General features: G+C 35.4%; 1 pseudogene; it reads left to right on the top strand.

Annotated features, from left to right (window-relative positions):
- The first annotated feature begins 19,223 nt into the window (after nucleotides 1-19,223).
- Nucleotides 19,224-20,216, top strand: LOC149203039 (putative protein phosphatase 2C 25 pseudogene; annotated as a pseudogene).
- Nucleotides 20,217-21,646: the final 1,430 nt, after the last annotated feature.

Raw genomic sequence — 21,646 nt, 5'->3', positions numbered from 1 at the left:
TCTTTAGATCTATATACATCTTACTATCAAAATGGAATCCATATGCATCAACAATCCCACGGAATACTAGAAGGAAAAATAAGACCAAAAAAACACAAATAAGTTGAACTAATATCCACATTGAACCCAACCCCAACACCAGCATCGACCCTGGCCTTCTCTAATCCGACATCTCTGCTATCATTAGCTAGGTCATTCATGCCTATCTTGAGTCTCTTAGAATCCAACAACCTCCTTATAGTTCTACAAGCACATGCAAACAACACAGAGAAATGCATTACAATATTTGCACCACATATGATATTTTATTGTATTCTCTCCCAAATAAAGTGTTGGATAATATGACAGTTAATGAGAAGAAAGAATTATTGTTGGCCCATTGCATTTCCAAGTTCTACACATTGACAAATTTCGAACAGTTTAACAACCATGCCAATGCAGTGGCAACTGGAAGCAATGGGGGGGAATACAATCTAAATATCACTGGAGATGGTGGTGTTGTGACTGTGTCCTTTGGTTAGGTGACCACCAATTATGGGATTTCATCATACATGATGATGTGTATGGTTGCAGTTTTGTCAAACAAAATTAGTAATCGATCATTGCTAAAAACTTCTTTCAAGATCTTGTTGAGCCCTCTATGTTGTATCATTTTCTATTGAAGTGGGGAGACAAAGGGGATGGTTAGAACAACAGGAAGTTGGTTCTAATCCTTATATGTCTTCCTTCATTCCAAAGTAATGGAATGCACGAAACAGACAATGAAGTGGATGAATAGTATCTGTCATTTTAGAAGTTATTTCCACAACCTGATCCTTGAGATTTATTTCCTCTATTTTTTCTTCTTACAGTGAGGAAAGAGGGCTCGCTAGACAGGGGAGGGTGAGGAAAGAGATTTATTTGATACTCCTTCTGAAATGGGTGAGTTATAGATATTTGGGGCATAACATGTCTTTGTATTTTTTGAAAGTTTGCTAGTGTCTATGCGTATTATGCATGGTTGCAAGCATAAATGGGGCAATTGTATGAGAGAATAGGATAGATGGAATGAAAAGTAAGGCCAAACAATTATCTGGGATCATAAATTTGAAATATATGTATAAGACATGCCTAGCAGATTCAACTCCATTAATAATTCCTTGACTGTGCTTTGCTTGATGCATGTACCTTGCTCCTCATCTTGTATATTTTGAGGCCTAACAATCTTCTCTTTGTAAATATTTTACCTTACCTTGTTTTCCATGTAACGGTTAAATGTTAAAATTATGTCTCTTTTTCTTTGTGAAGAGCTACCCTCTTCAAAGCCACATTAACGAATTTAGTTGACTCAGTGCAATGACACATAAAGGGGAAACAATTCAAACAAAAGTAAGACAACGAAATGAAATATTTATATAAATGTTTGCAATCAGAAGTATACTAGCTTTACTGACGCTAGAAAAATATGTTCATATTACATGATGTAAACTTGATAAGATAAGACCATGGGGTCTTGGATAGACATTGATCGGGTGCTCTGTTAAGACACTCCTTGATTTGAAGTCACTAGTTCAATTCCCCGCCCCGGTCGGGGTGATATATTGGAAATGATGAAAATGTAGTCCTACCAAGCTTACAAAAAAAAAAAAACTTGATAAGACAAGAAAATAATCATGTACAAAATTTATAACAACGCCTCAAGACAATGCTTTCCCACACTCAATAAATTGTGTCTATTATTCATTGTGAATAGGTTTATAGGGTTGAGGACTTGATATCTAATCATTGATGCTCAATCTCTTCATCACAGATGACATGCACCAGAGACCTTAAGTCCCTAGCCGATTTAGGAAGTTGCTTCACATGAGAACACTACCTCATATCAACTTCTTTTAAGCTAGATAATTGCCTCAATTGATCTGGGAATTATTTTAGTTGCCCACACAGTGAAATATCAAGGGAAAATAGTTGCCTAAGTTTACAAACTAAATATGGAAATTAATTCCATCTTCTATGCTACTCTTTCCTACGGTCCCGCCTTATAACATTCCTTTTGCGACACGTGGTGCAATTTATAGTTACAAATCTTATAAAATGGTGAACATTAAATTTAAACTTAGTAAATTTGTTTAATTTGATTAGTTTTTCTTTCAAGTTAGGTGGAGTATCATTTTTAGTTTAATGTCAAAAGGAATCAATGATATCTCTATTGGATAAATTATGTTATTGAATTCTTAGTTGAACATCTTTTGCAATAATTTATTTCCTTTTAAATGGTTTCTACCTTCAATCCCTTTCATAAAATTTGAACTCAAAATATGAAAAACCCCAAACAAATCAAATATATAAATATAAACTAAATTAGTTATAATTTCAAATATTATAAAATGGTGAAGATTAAATTTAGTAAATTTGTTTAATTTGATTTTTTTTATATGTTAGGTAGAGTATTAGTTTTAATTTAATGTTGAATGGAGGAAATAATCTTTCTATTGGAAAAATTATATTACTCAATTCTAACCTGAACATTTTTTACAATAATTTATTTCCTTATCTCTTCTATAACGTTTGAATTTAAACTAGCAATTGCACCACATGTTGCAAAGGAAACATCCTAAGACAATAGCATAGGAAAGAGTAACATAGAAGAAAGAAGTAATTTTTTTATGCAATTTTGTTTTAATTACTGGTAATTTTCTTACAAAAACTTTGAAATTTAAACTTTGGATAATTGAGCTACAATAGTTAGGAAGGATAGTAGTTTGAGAAATCCCATAAATATCTTGTTTTTCAGAAATATGCTCACTTATAATGATTCTTTAGAATGTCTCTAGTATATATCTACCATTTGCAGAAACCAATACAGGTGGTATAGGGGCACATTGCTGCCATGTTGCCACCAATAGGTAAATGGAACGAAAAATGGAATTGGATCCTAAAAGGTCCGCATTAAAAGCATTAGAAACACTATAGTTAGAAGCCCAAGCCAACAGGGAAAATTTTAAGGATGGAAGTTTATCTTAAAGTTTAGCAACCTTGGCGAATATTAATAGTCCCTGATATCCAAATATTAAAATGTTTGATGATAATTTTGTAAAAAAATTTAGATTTATAATTATTTTATATTATAAAATATATAATTTTGGCAATTTTTAAGCTAAATTAATTTTATACTATAAAATTTGGGCGAATTCATTTTTAGAAAAATGGAAATTGGCGATTTTTTTTTTGGAAAAAAACATGGAATATTAGCCCACCTGCAAATATTAGCCCCTAAAATTTTCCCTACAAGCCACACATTGAAAGCATCTTGTATTCACCAAAGCGTTCAACACATAATCCTTGTGACAAAGATTGTAGTTTACAAACACATTATCAACAAAGTGAAATGTCAATATTAATGTTAAAAACAACATCCAAGTACATAGATTTTCACAGTTTCAGGGATGTATGTGTAGGTGTAGTAAATGCGATATTTAAATATATAGAAACGTCGTAAGTCAGTAGTATATGGAAAAATAACATAGATTAAAAAAAATGTGATATGTTATGTGATGCCATGCACAAATTGTTAATTTTCATTTGATAAGTGAAAAAAAGATAGTACCATATTACTGACAACAAGCTGCAGTGGTATATCTTTAAACAAATCCTACTAAGTGAGCTTTCATTATTCTCCTCCAAAAACTCATCTTTTATTGTTCACCTCCAAGCACATTATAATGAAATATCTCAAGCCTATTTAAAGGCTTTATTACATTTAGTCCATGAACTCAACAATAGGTATCGCTAATACCATGTGCTTGAAACCAACACTATAAACTTAATAAATTTAATTCTTTTACCAAAAAAAATTAATCTAATTAAATAAAAATAATAAAACACTCAAAATTCTAACTAAAAATATAAATTAAATATTACTTCATGAAAGACATACACATGATAACTTGCCTACCCAAAATTGTTAGTGAGAAGAAAGAAATTCAAATCAACTAATGGAAAAATTAAAAATGACACTTTATCATAAACACATTCAAAGCATAATTTGCCTATGACAAAGAATGTTATTGAGTAGAAAAAGAAATACAAAGAAAGTAATACAAATTTTAAAAGATAGAGAACATAACTTGAATATTGAATACCACTCAATAACAACATATAATAATAATTGACCTTTAAGAAGTAATAAAATAATAAATGGCCTTGACAATGTAAGAAGTAATAAAATAATAATTGACATTGGCAATGTAAGAAGTAATAAAGGTTAAAGGAGATGGATTGTTTTTATATAAAAACATAATGATCCCAATTATTAAATATACTCTCGGCAAGTTATCTTGTAAGTTTCATCTTTGTCAACTCTATGTTGGCAATTTCTTTTGTAACTATGATTTGGACTTTGCTATGTACAATTCTTTTGTAACTATGGTTTGGACTTTTCTATGTACAATATTTCCATTGTTTCATCCTTATGAACTCCATCTTGGTCATTATTTTTCTAACTACAATTTTAACTTTGTATACGAGATATTATCAACTATGTACACTATTTCCACTACCTAGTGTTTATCAAACTTAAAGTATTCTACAGTCCGAGGAAGGCTAATGTTGAGTAGTTGATTTTATGATGATTACATTTAAAAACATGAAAATCAAAGCTTCAACATTGAAAATGTACACATTTTAAGGGAAAAGTGGTTTAACTTGCCACCAAACACTTCAAACTCAAACTCATGCAAACAAAACAAAGTAGAGCTAACCATAAGTAAAAAGGTGCAAAAGCATGCACAATTATATGACCAATGCCCAAATAAACAGAAACAAAGTAGAGTTGACCAGAAGTAATAGAGGTACAAAAACATGTACAATTATATGATCAATGGCTAGATTTGTGGCAAATCAAGCCAAAAACCACCCCTTCCCAATTAAGTAATCACTTACAAGAAATGAAAGATTTATTGATTTTCATAAAACGAGTATTTCAACTAGTAATATCATGAACCTTGTAAACATGATAAAATTCCATTTGATCCATAATTGGCCATCAAAATGATCACTGAATATTCATTCAGAAAATTTCCAATTCAAACAGAAAAGTGCATATAAACAAAACAAAATTGTTCCAAATGCAACCAATATATTCTTGGCACCACTTAAAGCCTTGACTATTGGAATAACACACTGTATGGTCTCTCCCAAATAATATTCGTGTTCTACATGTTGTATGGATGATACCTTCCTCTACCTTGGTTGCCACTATAACTTCTAGAATCTCAACCTGAATTGTAGCATCCATAGCCCTCTACACTGGAAGTAAGAAGCTTCTAGTATATTTCTACATCAATTACATTTTCTTATTCAGCAATTTTTATGTTTAATGAAATAATTCTTGCCATGTAAGTCATTGCTCATGTGCCATCTAAAAGGGAATATTATGGAACATGTGCACTCATTTTGGGAGTTCATTCTTAACCACCCTATCAAAATTTCAACCTCAATAGTTAAATTTCATGGAAAAATAAGGAAAAGTTATATATCTCCTTGAAGGGAAGATGGGTAGAGGGATCTACTCTCTGGAAAATTATTTTCTCTAAAGTTAAAACTACATTGTGGTTGTGCCAACAATCATTTCAAGCCCAATATTTATTGATAGAAGAGATAATTTTTACTTTTTTCCTAGGCAATAATGTCGACATTTAATTTTTATCTTGGGACATTGTTGCCATTGTTTTCCTTTTTTTGAGATAAGGTTTTTTGAAGTTACTTTTGAAATCTGTTAATTTTTCATTAAGAAAGAAGACTTATAAGTTGATTTGTTTACTTAATGTTCGATGCTTTGCTTCTGCATTAGATGTTATCATATAAGGAAGAAATTGTGGACAAGACAAATTTAACGAGTAGATAACTTGGTAGAATTACCAAAGGAGAGAGACAATTCTAGTGTTTGGGTAGATATTATCCATATTTGTAAAGAATATCTTAGGAAAGTGATCAGATAAGGCTTATCCAAATAAATGGTTGACTAGGATTTACTACTTTGAAAATCAACCTACTTTGAAAATTAATTAATGATTGCATCCAATACCACCCATTATGGGAATTTAGTTATGTTTGAACTAGAAAAATTTATGCAAAATGCACATTTTTCACCTTAAACACTTGACTCTTACATCAAAGGTTTATGCTCTCAAAGAAGTGGATGAAAGCCTCTCAACTAATGTTGCATCTAACTCTGTGTCAGTGAATCAGAACAAAGATAAGAGTTCAACTACTGCAGAGGGTTGGAATACCAAAGCATGGAAAATAAAGAGAAAATAATTCTAGACTAAAGAAAACTCTAGAAACAAAACCTGAAGTCATTAGCTATGTCTAAGGTCTATCCAAACAAAATCTGAAGTCATTAGCTAAGTCTGAGGTCTATCCAAATGAGAAAATTCTGAGTCCCAATTTAGAATAATTATAATAAAAGCAACAAAAAGAGCTCTCAAGATCTAAGGTGTAACAGCAATATTGACCATGATTGATTATAATGTAAGTCTAAATAGGGATGAGTAGCGCTTCTAAACCAGTAACATATTTCCAATCCTCAAGGACTTGGCAACTTTTCTTCTGAAAATACACTTGATATCCTACAATGTGAGCAAAAACCCTGGGAAAGAAAAAAGATTCCTTATTAGATAACATCATCCAACACCTATGATCTGATGTCTATTTTCTTCAAGAACTGAGTAACTAACTTCTAGCTTTGTTCACTTACAGGTGGAATTCCGCAGTTTGGTTATCACCCCACCTGCTTTTAGGAATGAAAAGGTTCAATCTTTGGTCCGGTTCACCATGGCTTGCTACTCTAAACATAACAAGGGCGAGGGACCTTTTACTAGATGTAAAAAATGGCAAGGCACAACCCTTATTACATTAAGGTAATAGTTTTTTACTTATTATCTAATTTAAACATAAAATTAAAAGTAAGTCCCATCTTGCAAAGTTTTAAACATAAAAATAAAAGTAAAATTTTGGCACTGAAAGGCCCGCAAGAAGATTTAGAAGAGGGCTTTTCTGGAGGGCTTTGCAGATAAGTGAATAATGATTCAGTAATATCATACATTCAACCTCAATTTTCTATCATTTGCACAAAATATACTTAAAGAAAATTAGCTGCATATACCAATATTTAACCAAATATTAAATTATTGGCTCGAAATATTAAGGCGCATCATCTAAATACCATCTTTCAAGCAATAGTAAAGTTTTAGCATCATAGATTGAAATTTTAGCAGAATAGAATAATCATTGGACCTCTATACTGAACCTTTTTTGCCTTAAATACGTAATTTTAGTTTGAAATATATAAACATTACTTTTTAATGTCCCTATCTATGTTTAATAGTAAACACAACCTAAAAATGACCTCCGGAAGAACTGAAACATTGTTCAGTATAAAATCTCACCTCTGAATTGAGATCTTAAACGAAGATTTTAACTTCCAAATTTTAATTTATAAAGTTCCTTCAAATCCTTGCATTAAATACTTCGACTTTTCAATGTTTCAGTATAAAATCTCACCTCTGAATTGAGATCTTAAACGAAGATTTTAGCTTCTAAATTTTAATTTATAAAGTTCCTTCAAATCCTTGCATTAAATACTTCGAATTTTCAATTCTCCACGATGGAGTGACGATAATATATATTAAGACTCTTCAACAACATGTTTTTTGGCTGTTTTTAGAATTGCTTAAGGTACAAACTGCATACCTGTAAATTTAGAACAAACTTTAACTTTGGTTTCATTTTGTCTTCGATTATATAAAATTCTTTTGCTCTAAAAATTTTGAATTTTCAGCTTCCATTAAATAGCGATGAGAAAGCAAATTATAAGTCGTCAATATATAGGAATTTCGCTGGATAAAGGATATTTCTCTCGTAAGACACGCTAAAAGGATGAACGATTTATTGAAAGGAAAGCAATTATCTTTTTTTGCTAAGGTAAGAGGAGATCCTTCTATTCAAATTAATAAAAAAGAAATAGTATACAAAAGGCTTAAGCCCACGACTAGCCGTTAGATCTGGATCGAAAGATCCAGCGGCTGAGAAACAAATCAAGTGGCTAACAAGCACACCGTTTACCAGGTGAAACGGACCCAGTGGAGTCAATAGATCTTAATTGATAAATACATCGGGTCCATTTTTCACATAACCATCGTTTAGTTTTTCCTCCTGAAATCTGTCGAATGCGTGTGATTCCAGATGGTACGCGCAAACAGCTCGAGCATTAACCCCCAAAATGGACCCACCAACTAGCTCGATAAATCCTGGCCGTAGGTTGATCATGATTGATCCAACAGTTGCAAATCATATCGCGTTGCCTTAACCCACCGAAGTTTACTGCGCGATGAGGGGCGGTATTTCCTCCCCACTCTCAGCCACGTGTTGCATGGTGAGTGGAATCGCACCAAAATGAAAAAAACCGCTTCCAGCCTGAAAGCGGTGCGATACATCGGAAACCGCTTCAAGGGTGGTAAAGTCGCCGCCGAAATAAAATGTGGTTTTACGGCTGCCGCAGAAACAAGAGTCATAATACTGCAAAAAGTCAATCAGGTCCCGTTTCCATGGCCCTGTTTTGGAAAATCCTATTGTCCTCTTCCACTTGACCACAACACTGCTCCTTTAATCTGTTCTGAGACATCTCTCGCCATATCATCTTGACCCTATTTTTAGTGCATACTACTCCTTGATTGGCCATAATGTCTGCCAATTTATTGGCCGTCCTTCGGACATGAGTGAAACTCACTGTGCGTAGATCTTGGAGGTGAATTTGTATCCTTTGAAAGACCTGGATTAGCCTCCAATGACTTGAGACTTTTTCCGGCTCTGTTCCACAACATATTCTTTTAACGGAGTTAATGTTCAACTCAGAATCGGCTTCAATAATAGTGTTTTGGAGATTATCCTACTTCAAGAGATCATCTCGTAGCACTCCTCCAAAACCAGCAAGACCCGGGTTTCGCTTTGAAGCCCCATCAATGTTGAATTTTAGAAAACCCTGAGGGGGAGAATGCCAATAATCTAGCTAATTAGCAGGATTCATAACCTTTTTGACCATCCCTTATGGAATAAGCCCCTGCATCCCCAATCGACGTAGAATCTGCATCTTTGTTTCAGAAGGAGGGTTTTTTGGGGAGTTTTGCACAATAGTGCCCACCGTCTCTTTGAGCTATCTTAAGATCCTCTCAAAAATGAGATGGGTGGTGCTGTGAACATTTTTGAAAATTCTATTGTTCCTTTCTTTCCAAACATTCCAAATTATGAAGCCTGGAATTAAAACCCAAGCCAGGCGAAGAAACTCATACTCAGAGAAGTTTCGTCTCCAGTTATTTAGGGTATTGCTAATGCTTGCTCTGTCCCTGTCCGTCTGTTGAAAAATTGTGGCAAAGGTGTCCCACAACCTAGAGGTAAAGATGTAATCATTGAGAAGGTGCTCCATTGTCTCCTCTTGAGCCTCACAGAGCTGGCATCTAGAAGGTCCCAGAACACCCCCCTTTCTAATATTGTCCCAAGTCGAAAAAAAATTACGTTGCACCAACCACATGAAGAGTTTGATTTTCATCCAACCTTGTTGCCTCCACAGGTTCTGCCACACTTTGTCCGGTGCATTGGAATCCCACTCAAGCAATATCTTTTTGGCCTCCTTAATATTGAAGGTGCCTTCTTTGTTGTTGCCCCATCTGAATTGGTCATGCCCTTCTGAAACAAGAATCTTCCTTTGTTCCAGAATAGTCAGTAGTGCATCTGCTTTTGCTTTCAAGGGGTTATAATTCCCAAATTCTAAATTCTTCCAGGTTCTCCATTTGTCTTCTGTACTGGTTTGTTCCCAGAAGTCTCTAACCCTTAAAAGCCCTTTGGTGTCAGTTTCTCTCTTAAGGTCCAGAAAGTCCTCTTTTAACAGTATAGGTTCTTGTTGCCATTTATCTTCCCAAAACAAAGCCAGGTCTCCTTCTCTGATCTCCCAGAAACTGTTTTTCTACACTAAGTCTCTGTTCTCCCATGCCTTATTCCAAATGTGGGATCCTTTTATGCTACCCATCATCCTTATGTGATCATTATCTTGCCAAGTGCTGGCATATTTCTCCTTCCAAACACTAGCCCACTGAGCCTTTGGTTCTTTCACCCAACGCCACCATAATTTTGCTCCTAGAGCCTTGCTGAGTACATCTGGATCATCCAGTCCAAGACCTCCATGGGTTTTTGGTTTGCAAATCTTATCCCATGCTACTAAGGCCCATTTCTTTCTCTCCTCCCCCTTACCCCAAAGAAAGTCTCTTTGAATGGTTCTGAATTGATGTAAAACTCCCTTTGGAGCTGGAAGAGCTGAAAGCATAAAGATGGGGATTGATTGCAAAACTGCTTTTGTAAGCACCAACCTACCCGCCAAGTTTAAAGATCTGATAGTCCATTTTCTGATTTTGTCCTGCATCTTGTTAATTACCAGCTCCCAGATGCTTTTGTGCAAGGGTTTATCAGTTAGAGGGACTCCCAGGTACTTGGAAGGAAGGACCTCCCTTTGAAAACCTAGAATTCTGGAGATATTTCTCTGAATAGCGACATTAGTATTAAAGAAAAAAATCTTAGATTTGGATAGATTTACCTCCATACCTGTGGCCATGGCAAAGTCCCGCAGGATTTGTTTATAAGCAAGAGCTTCTTTTACCGTGGGGATTCCCTGCAGCATAGTGTCATCAACAAATTGTTGATGGGACAAAGCTTTTCTAGTTTCAGAAAGTTGGATACCCTTGATGTTACCCCCTTCTTTAGCATGCTTGATGGATCACCCAAGTCCTTCCATCATGAGGATAAAGAGAAAGGGAGAGAGCGGATCTCCCTGTCTGAGACCTCTTGAAGGAGTAAAGGTCTTGGAAGGAGAACCATTGACCAAAATTGAAAAGCTAGAGGAAGTGACCAATGCCATGACCCATCTCACCCAGTTATGATTGAAGCCAAAGGCTAGAAGGACCTTCCTAATATAGGTCCAATTCAATTTATCATACGCTTTGGCAAGGTCCAATTGCATGATCATTCCCGCCTTCCTATTGCTTAACAATGAATGTACCACTTCATGCGCTTGAATGATGTTGTTGAGAATTTGTCTACCCTCCACATAACCTGACTGCTCCACAAAAACTAGAGTAGGAAGAAGGGGTTTTAGTCTATTGGCCACCACTTTGGATATTATTTTATACACCACATTGCACAAAGCTATGGGTCTGAATTTGTCTGGAGTTAGAGCATTATCCTATTTGGGTATCAAGGAGATGAAAGAAGTATTGAGCGTCTTCAGAATGGTTTTATCCAATCTAGAATCCTCCACTACTTTCACAATATCTTGTTTAACAATGCTCCAACAGGCTTTAAAGAAATCCACATTAAAACCATCAGGGCCTGGCGCTTTGCCATTCTGCATCTCCTTAACTGCCTCACTTACCTCCTCTTCAGTCACTGGCTTATTGAGATTGAAATTATCCTCTCTTGAAACTAGTCTAGGTATATGCCTAGTTAAGTCTCTGATAAAATGATCTCTGTCTGCATTGGTTTCCTTCGCTATACCTTGAAAGTGTTGTACTAACACAGTTTCAATCTCTTCATGGGAATTGCGAAGATGACCTTCCTCGTCCTTGATTGAAGAGATCCTATTGTGGGATCTGTTTGCCATGGTGGATCTGTGGAAAAACCTGGTGTTTCGTTCCCCTTCTTTTAGCCATTGCACTCTAGATTTTTGTCTCCAATATATTTCCTCTTGTTTACATAAGTTCTCCTAGTCTTGATGAAGTTTGGTGACTTGTTCCTCTCTGCCTCTATCAAAACCCTCCGTAATGAGAGTTTGATTGAGTGTCTGCATTTTATCTTCAACCTCCTTTTTCGCTGCAAAAATGTTGCCAAATGTATTCTTGTTCCAGTCTTTGAGTTTGAGCTTGATGTATTTTAGTCTTTTGTGGAGCAGAAACATTCTTGTTCCCTGAATATTTAGATCTTCTTTCCACCATCTTGCTATGTTGCTGATAAAATCTGGGTGGGTAAGCCATATATTCTCAAATCTGAAAGGTCTATTCTTTGGGGTTCCAATACCCTGTACCTCCATTTGAACAGGCCAATGGTCCGAGCCTCCAAAGGGGAGAATTCTCACTATCATTTCCTTGTCTGTGAGCATAAGGTCCTCTGAAATAATGAATCTGTCTAACTTTGAAGCTACCTGAGACTCCCCTCCTCTCTTGTTGTTCCAAGTAAAGAGGCCATTATTCATTTCAGTGTCAACTAGCTTCATATTATCTATGAAAGTTTGAAAAGCTGTAGAATCTTTGCTTAAAGTTCTTGTTCCCCCTTTTTTTTCCGTCAGTGATTTGATCATGTTGAAGTCCCCACCCATGATCCATGGAACTCCTGCATGCCTATCTCTTAGTTCTACAAGAGAATCTAGAAATCTGAGTTTGTCATCCATTCTTTGTGGGCCATAAACATTCGTGACCAGATAAGTCTCGCTGTCTCCTACAGGCTGAATAATCACTGATAAATAATTCCTAGTTGCCTCAGCATCTATTATGCCAATATTTTGGGGATTCCAAAGAGTGAGTATGCCTCCTGCTGTGTTATCTGCTTTAACTTCTAGAAACTCAAATCTATTGAGCCATTTACTATGAATTTCTTTGATTTTTTGAATGGAACATTTAGTTTCCTGGATAAAGATCATATCTGGAGCTTCTTGTTTCATTCTATTGCTAAGTATTCTTTGTTTTCTTTTACTACCTAAACCTCTAATATTCCAAGTTGTGAACTTCATTATTAAAGATTTGTGAAAGAGTAACTGGATAGATCTTTCATCTTACCTGAATCTATCATTAGCTTTCCACATTCCATTAGTAGCTCATTCTTCTTTTTCCTGCCTCGTTTCTTTCCTGGGTTTCTGGGAGCTAATCCTGGTGTGGTTTTCAAAGTTTTCACTCCTTCGCTGCCCTACCTTTCATTGGTATTTTGCCTTTCCTGTTCTTTGGCCTAAGTTTTCCAAAGAAACAGCTGTTGTACTCAGTTGAACTCTTCTTGAGGTACTGAGTCTACCCCTCCAATGGTGCCCTGTTTCAAGAATCCTTCCAGATCTAGGTTTTCTCTTTCCAGAATCTCCTGCAATTCATTATCCTCCGTTTCCATCTCACTCTGAGTCATTTCTTGATCCATCTCAAGTTCCCCATCGCTCATCATTGTTTCCTTCTGTTTAGTAACATCTTGTGCTAGTTCCCTATTTTCTTCTTTCTCCTTCTCTCCTGAGCTTCCTTCCATTACCTGATCTTCTTTTGGTATTTCTTCCTCTTCTTCGAGAACTTGGAACCTGTTCAGACTGGCCTGTTGCCCTTCTGTTTGCTGTTGCTTTGGCCCCCTTTTGCCCCCTTTTCCTCTATGACCCACTTTGTGAAATATTTTAGTGTCTTTCATTGTGGTTGTTTTGCTTCTATTCTCTGTCTTGCTGAGAGGGCAGTCTCTAAATAAGTGTCCATGCTCATGGCATCTGCGACATCTGAAAGGAATATGTTCATAATCTACTGTTTGCACCCATTCTTCATCAAAAACTTCCAAGATAACCTCATCTGGTAGGGCTCCCGATAGGTCCATCTCTACACATATTCTTGCAAAGGATGTATATTTTCCCCTTTTGGTGGCCTCAGAGGCTTTAACAAAACACCCTAGTTTATTACCTATGGCAGATAATGATTCTGTTTGTTAGTAATCAAGAGGTAAGGAGTAGAGTCTTACCCAAACCGGGACTGAAGTAAAAGTTTCTCACTCCGGGACAAAATTCATCATCCACGGCCGCATGTAGAGGCCTGCTGCCGCATAGAAATAGGGTCCTCCTTCAAACACCCTGTCTTTATCTTCAATATTTGTAAAGACCACAGTGAAGAATCCCTTTGACCCAAGGTGTAGGTCTATACTTCCTTTTGGTTTCTAATGGTATTTAATCCACATTTGTAATGCCTTTTCAGTGGGCCATAATCCCATGAATTTACAAATGATAGCATAGGTCCGCATGTGATCCCTATGTGCTTGCAGAGCGGGATCATTTAAAACTACTTTAGGAGTGACCATAATCTTGGGTTTACATGGCCCCTTCTATGCCTTGTTTTTTGCTTCCTGTTTTTTGTCTTCTTCCTCATTGTTTTTCATGCTACTGACCTCCCTTGGTTTGGTAAACTCCTAACCCTCTTCCAAATTCTTTTTCCTTTCTTCAGCAGACCCTCTGACAGATTCTAAAGGTTTCTTACCATGACTGGCCACTGCCTGTCTATAGGAGGGAGTGGAGCTCCCCCCTTTGCGCACCTCCATGGAGCTCAGAAACCTAAAACCCTAGCTATTCGTCCACTTTTTCGTTGTTCCGCTGTCCACAAAGGCTATGATTCCAAAAAGGAAAGCAATTATCATTCATCACAGAAAGATGTTTTAATTAAGTGAAGACATCTTATTGAAACTTCTAGTAGCCCGCCAATTGTAGAGCACAACATTTAATTGTTTTATCCCAACACTTTTATTTATGCAAAAAGGCTTTAAAGTAACTGAATTAGTTAAGGCGACCTAAATAAAAGATGAATGGTATAACCCATCACATTACAAATGTCATAAGAAATTTAATGGATGAAATTACTCCAATCGTCTAACATTAGACCAAATGAAGCATAGCAGGACAACAAAGACCGAAGGGAGTGCTTCCCAAAGGAATGCTTTACGACATAAACTAGAAATTGCACCAGATGTTGCAAAGGAAATGTCATAAGGCAAAAATTCGAGAAGAATCTTGACATATAAAAATTCATTGAAGATAAAAATTAGTAAACAAAATTCCATTCAAAGTTAGAAGATAAAGAGAAATCACTTACATTATGCCAAATTAACAGATTATATAACCTTTCCAACATATATTTCCTCTTTATCTTCAAAAATGGTCTTTCAAGTTCCAATAACAAATATTTGACAATTTTTTAGAAAATATAGCTAGTAGATTACATCAGATAAGCTAAATAAAATATTATTAATTCATGAACAATATGAAGGCTATCTTTCTAAATCTAAATTTGTATCACAACCTCGCAAATTTCAAACATCATTACGTATTAGATGAAAATGAACCAAACATCAAATCCCAATTACTAAAAAAAATTGGTCTAAAATTTGCAACTTTGATGGGAAACTCTGGTGTAGTGCAGTTGATGATGTTCAATACCTCCAATGTTTTCTTTGAGAACATCATCTCTGAAATTGTAAAGAAACATTTTGAATTGCAAAAAAAAGTAGAATTTTATTTTAACATAGAGTTTATTTTATTTCTTTTATTTTATTGTTGGATAACATCTGATTCAATGATCTCCTTTCATCAATTTTTAATTTATGACAACATTGCCTTTTCTACGACAAAAAGAAAGATGTTTTAATTAAGTGAAGACATCTTATTGAAACTTCTAGTAGCCCGCTAATTGTGGCACACAATATTTAATTGTTTTATCCCAATGCTTTTATTTACGCTAAAGGGCTTTAAAGAAACTAAATTAGTTAAGGCGACCTAAATAAAAGATGAACGATATAACCCATCACATTACAAATGTCATAAGAAATTTAATGGATGAAATTACTCCAATCGTCTAACATCAAACCAAATGAAGCATAGCAGGACAACAAAGACTGGAGGGAGTGCTTCCTAAAGGAACGCTTTACGACGTAAACTAGCAATTGCACTAGATGTTGCAAAGGAAATGTCATACAAAAATTCGAGAAGAATCTTGACATATAAAAATTCATTGAAGATAAAAATTAGTAAACAAAATTCAATTCAAAGCTAGAAGATAAAGAGAAGTCACTTACATTATGCCAAATTAACAGATTATATAACCTTTCCAACATAGATTGCCTCTTAATCTTCAAAAATGGTCTTTCAAGTTCCAATAACAAATATTTGACAATTTTTTAGAAAATATAGGTAGTAGATTACATCAGATAAGCTAAATAAAATATTATTAATTCATGAACAATATGAAGGCTATTTTTCTAAATCTAAATTTGTATCACAACCTCAAAAATTTCAAACATCATTATGTATTAGATGAAAATGAACCAGACATCAAATCCCAATTATTAAAAAAATTTGGTGTAAAATTTGCCACTTTGAAGGGAAAGTCTAGTGCAATGCAGTTGATGATGTTCAATACCTCCAACGTTTTCTTTGAGAACATCATCTCTGAAATTGTAAAGAAACATTTTGAATTGCAAAAAAATGTAGAATTTTATTTTAACATAGAGTTAATAGTATTTCTTTTATTTTATTGTTGGATAACATCTGATTCAGTGATCTCCTTTCATTGAATTTTAATTTATGACAACATTGCCATTTTCTACAACAAATTTCTTTCTTTCCCACAAATAGTTCTCCCTTTTCCGACAATTTTAAAAATTCTTTTATGTTGACAGGGAGTACTGTCATTTATGTAACATTAGCAACCCTTTCATTTTAAACATGATTTTGATCCAACTGCACGAAAACATTATTAATGGGATTGATACATGTTTGAGTAAGTCATTGGAATTGTGTGATTCCTGTGAACCCTTGAACATATGGTCTTGTGTCAACCTCAAGATCTCCAGTTTACCAATGCCTATAAAAAGGATCCATTGTTTCCAATGTCCTTCATAAGCATGCAATCCACCACTAGTAGCTCTCATATTCATTCTATGAATTTCTCGAGACGACAAAATGAAATGAGGAAGGAATTGATTCACCTCGTGTAGTGTATTGAAGAAGAAGGATGTTCAATCGAATGCATGCCCTATAGAGACTTTACGTGGGAAATTTTATTAGGACCAATATTTCACTTTAGTTGCTAGATATAGACCAATAGAAATCGACTACAACTAATTGAAATTTATTGAAAATGCAATCTTGTAGGGAGTTTTGATCTACCTAATCATTCCCTGGAGTAGAAAAATACCGACTGACATTCATATCCAATCAAATGATGCAACTCAGTGGTAAAGTAGCATGTCCAATTATGTGAAATGGGCGTGTAACACTAATAGAGTGCATGTCCAATGTGAGAAGAATGAATTATGAGAAATTGAGTTTATAGCGATATGCTCTATTCGTTTATGAGTACCCAAATTTCGCTTAACAACCATTGGTTTGATAATGTATTTTAGGATTTCAATGCAATAAGCTTCTATTAGAACAATAAATTGCATATTTGCAAATTTTGGATAGGCTCCAATAGAGGAATATATATATATATATATATATATATATATATATATATATATGCCTCTCAAATTCTGTGTTTTTGTTGATTTTCGTGTTTTATTGATTCATGTGCAGTCTTGATGGTATATAAGAGACTTGATTTTATAAGATAACATTTCCAAACATAGGATGGGGTAAGACAACCTTGTCACTTATCACCTTCGCATAAAATTAAAGTTAGAGCAACTCAGTATCACAAACTTGGATGCAAATAAAAAAATGATGCTCATAAATGTTTGGAGGAACCTAAACTCTCAGAAATGATGTCAAAGATGAGATTTATGGACAAAGTAAAAGAGAACAAGGAAACTAATAAAAATTTTAAAAACCTAGAAATAGTCTAATGAGTATGGCAATGATTGTCTATCAAACTTTTAGCATTGATTGGCAATCGATATCTAATGAGAATGACAATGATTGTCTATCAATTAATAATGATTTGCGATCGATACCATCTCTCAATGATCAACAATCAACGCTTCTTACCCAAATCTACTAATCTCACCTTCATAACTTTTTATATATATCTATATGACAAATTAATAAAAACTAAATAGTAATACTAATAACATTTTTTAATATATAAAACTAATAAATTAACAAAAAAATTACGAAAAAGGGGTAATGGGTAATGTTAAAAGTATTTTCTTTAGTTTCTTTTTTTCCTTTTTAATTCGTGCTCATTGTAAACGTGCCATCTACCTCACCAAGATGTTTGGACAAGATATGCTTCCTGTGACTTCGGAAATAAGATCGAGTAACGTTCAAATCATTATTTACATAATGTTTAAATGATTTTCTTGGGGAATAGATTCTGGGCCATACAAGCTTCTACTCAATTCAAATCATTTTATAATTTTTTTTTTCATTAATTATGACTAATAAAATTTTGTGTCTCAGAAATATATAAATATATTGTTCAGATCTAATAATGAATTTCTTGCAATATTGTGTCTCGGAAATATATAAAGATATTGTTCAGATCTAATAGTGAATTAGATCTCAACAATATCTTTATATATTTTCAAGATCAATTATGCATGTGGATGTGCGACACAATGCGACGAAACCATGTGACGTTATGGAGCGTGTGGAAAAATGACTAAGTGTCATTCCATACTTGTACGCATGTGTTATAAGGATATGCAAAGGTTTATATGCATTAAAACGTAGAGCATAAAATATACCAAGCCGACATCCTAAAGATATAACGTGGGGGCTTCATGGTATTATTTAACATGTCGGCCCAAGATTATATGCCAAGGTGTGGAGCGTATAAATAAGAGGTGGCTGCACCTCATTTTATCCATTCAACTTCGCACAGCAAATACGCACAAGGGGTAAAAACAGCGCAGGGGTAAAGGAGACTACGCATAGCTCATGCGTAGGTCTTCCAAGGCGCAGTTTTGGACTTAAGTGCGGTTTGAGTGAGGCAAGCGTGCCGAAAGTGGAGTTATGTGCAGATAATTGTATGCAGGATTTGGCAAGGTGAAATAGGTGGCTCGGGTGAGCGTTCCACTTTGTGCAAAGGTGCATATAATTGTATAAGGTTGTTCTATGCCTTGTTGTAAAATTATTCTAAGTGTTGGCTTGAAGATTATCAAGCATCACTTGTATTTGTACTATTGAAGAAAAGCTGTTATAATACATTGTTGGGCAGACTTTCTGGGAGTTGCCCCTCCCTTTGTACTTGCTTATTGTTGATGTTCTCGGTTTATTGTTCATGGTTAATAATTGAGAATGGTCTTCACTAAAGTATAAAGGATAATGCTTTTACTTGGTTGCGAAACACAAACTAAGTATGTTAATGTTGGAGTAGGCGTAGTCCACGAATGTTAGTATTGTTAAAAAGAAAGCGTTCAGTGGTGCCGCACCTCGCTACAAGCGGTTGGAAGATCACCGCAGGTGTAGAGGCGTGACAAGTCCGGTCATGAGGGCGGTCTCTCTAAGTGTCAATGTCCCGGAGAAGAATGGTTCGATTGCCCGCAAGTGCCCTTCGCCTTCACTAAAGAGTAAACGCCCGCAGAGGCTGGATATTCCGCCCCAGTTGCCCCGCATAAGTTCGCTGTTCTCAGCAGTAGAGCAGGAAACAGAGGTCAATGTTCAGGGTCTTCATTATGCGGTTTCAAGCAAAAAGGGTCGGCGAGAATTGATGGAGGACACCCACAAAGCCATTCTCAATGTTCATGGCGATTCCAAACAGGCCTTCTTCGGCGTCTTCGATGGTCATAGCGGTCGGAAAGCTTCAGATTTCGCTGCCGAAAATATTGGGCACAATATTGTGGATGCTATGCCGGCCATGAAAGACGAAACATAGAACCTTCTGGAAGAAGCTGTTAGAGCTGGGTACCTAAAAACAGATGCAGAGTTTTTGAAGCAGAATGCCAGCGGCGGTGCTACTTGTGCAACTGCTCTGATTATAGATGGTAACTTAGTGGTTTCCAATGCCGAGGATTGTCGATTAGTTATTAGCAGAAACGGATCTTCTGAAGCACTTACATGTGATCATCAAGCTGGAAGGGAGGACGAGCGACAACAGATAGAGAGTTTGGGTGGAATTGTGGACCTCCGCCATGGGGTTTGGCGAGTTCAGGGGTCTCTAGCTGTATCTAGGGCAATAGGGGATTCACACTTGAAAGAATGGATAACCGCTGAACCAGAGACGAGAAAGATTGAAATTACATCTGATTGTGAGTTTTTAATTTTGGCATCAGATGGGATGTGGAATAAAGTAAGTAATCAGGAAGCAGTGGATATTGCCAGGCCTTTCTGCGTCGAGAAGCAGCCTAATTTTATACCATTAGGAGGAGGCCCTATGGTTGCTTGCAAAAAGCTTGTAGAAGTAGCAGTAACCAGAAAATCTCAAGATGATATTAGTGTGATGATAGTACATCTCAGACATTTTTGCAAGACAAAAAATTAGTGTAGATGAGGTGAGGGATGACTGCCATCAAAAAGAAACATTGGTAACAACCCTCTGACCGAACTTGAGAGTTGGATTTTAAAATGACTCCGACCTATATTTTGATCATCAAGTAGTGGGAAGCCTGAATTCTCCATTTTTTATATATAAACACTTACATTCATTTTTGTCTATATATAAACACATACATTCATTTTTGCACATCTGAGTTGGTCCAATGATTCTTTTTCACAATTCTTGTTTCATTCAATTCCAATTATCATATTCGTGTTGCTGCTGCGTTTAACCTCATATTTATTTCTATGACCAAACTACACGCCATCCGTGTTCACAAGATTATAGACTTTGGCACATGTTACACACATTGTTTGTTTAAGAAAATAAAGAAGCAATAGAGCTTTTGGTTAGTCCTTAAAATGGAAGAACAGGCTGAATTGTTATAAATGTACATCTGATGCACAATTTAGCAGGGGTAATTGAACATATCTCGTATAAGGAAATGCAATGAAATAACCTTAAAAAAATCAATGAATCGATGACGGTATATGTTAACACCCAGGTTGTTCCCTATGACTCCCAAGGGAATACGGCCGGGGTAACCACTAACCAACCTTTTGATCACTGTTTCTAGCCAAACTGTGATCAGAGAGGGCTCTCTCTTTATGATTTGTATCTGTTATGATAGTGTTTTAGGCTAGGTATTATGCACAGGTTTTGTTTATGTTTTGGTTGAAGATTTTCTTTCAGGTTTTGTGATATAATGTTCAAAGAGTCAAATATCATTGGGCAATGGAGTCTATGGCTGTAGGTGTCTAGAAATCTTGAGGTGAATTGGTGAGACTTACAGGGCCATTTGGATACTTCATACAACAAAATTTTTGATTTATAACACAAACCGGTGAAAAAACCAGTGAAAGCAATTAAGAATTTTCACTAAAGTATTTAAGTATTTCCACCAAACTAGGTATGAGGAACGGATAGATGTCTCAGGAGCAAACTTGAATCCCTGGGAATGTCTATCACTGTGAAAGATATAGTATTAAAGTGCAGCAATTAAGAATTACACTTCATTCACTGTATCTGAAGAAAACATGGATAATAGCTCAGATTGAGTTCAGGGTAATCAGTGATTAAATCCTGGAACTATTCTTCTACTTTGCTATTAAGTGTACAACATTTAAACAATAAAAGAGAACAAAAGACTCGAAAACAAGTAACACAGAGATTTAAGAAAGACTTATTGTTTTATGAAACACTCTGGAATCCTGCAACATTCACCATTCATGACAATGCATCAAGGTACGCCAAGCTTTGGAAATTCCATTCACCCTTTGTATTATTTCTCTGAGAATTTTACAGCAAGTGAGATCTCCCAAATGAAAATAACAACAACCCCTTAAGCTTCAGTGAGGGGCGAATATATACATACG

The sequence above is a fragment of the Pinus tabuliformis genome, chromosome 2_1 (genome assembly GCF_031772625.1).
Source record: "Pinus tabuliformis cultivar Carrire ecotype Pingquan chromosome 2_1, CPIR1, whole genome shotgun sequence".
Classification (NCBI taxonomy): Eukaryota; Viridiplantae; Streptophyta; class Pinopsida; order Pinales; family Pinaceae; genus Pinus; species Pinus tabuliformis.
Note: the sequence above shows the minus strand (reverse complement) of the source record. Positions and strands in the feature narration are given on the sequence as shown.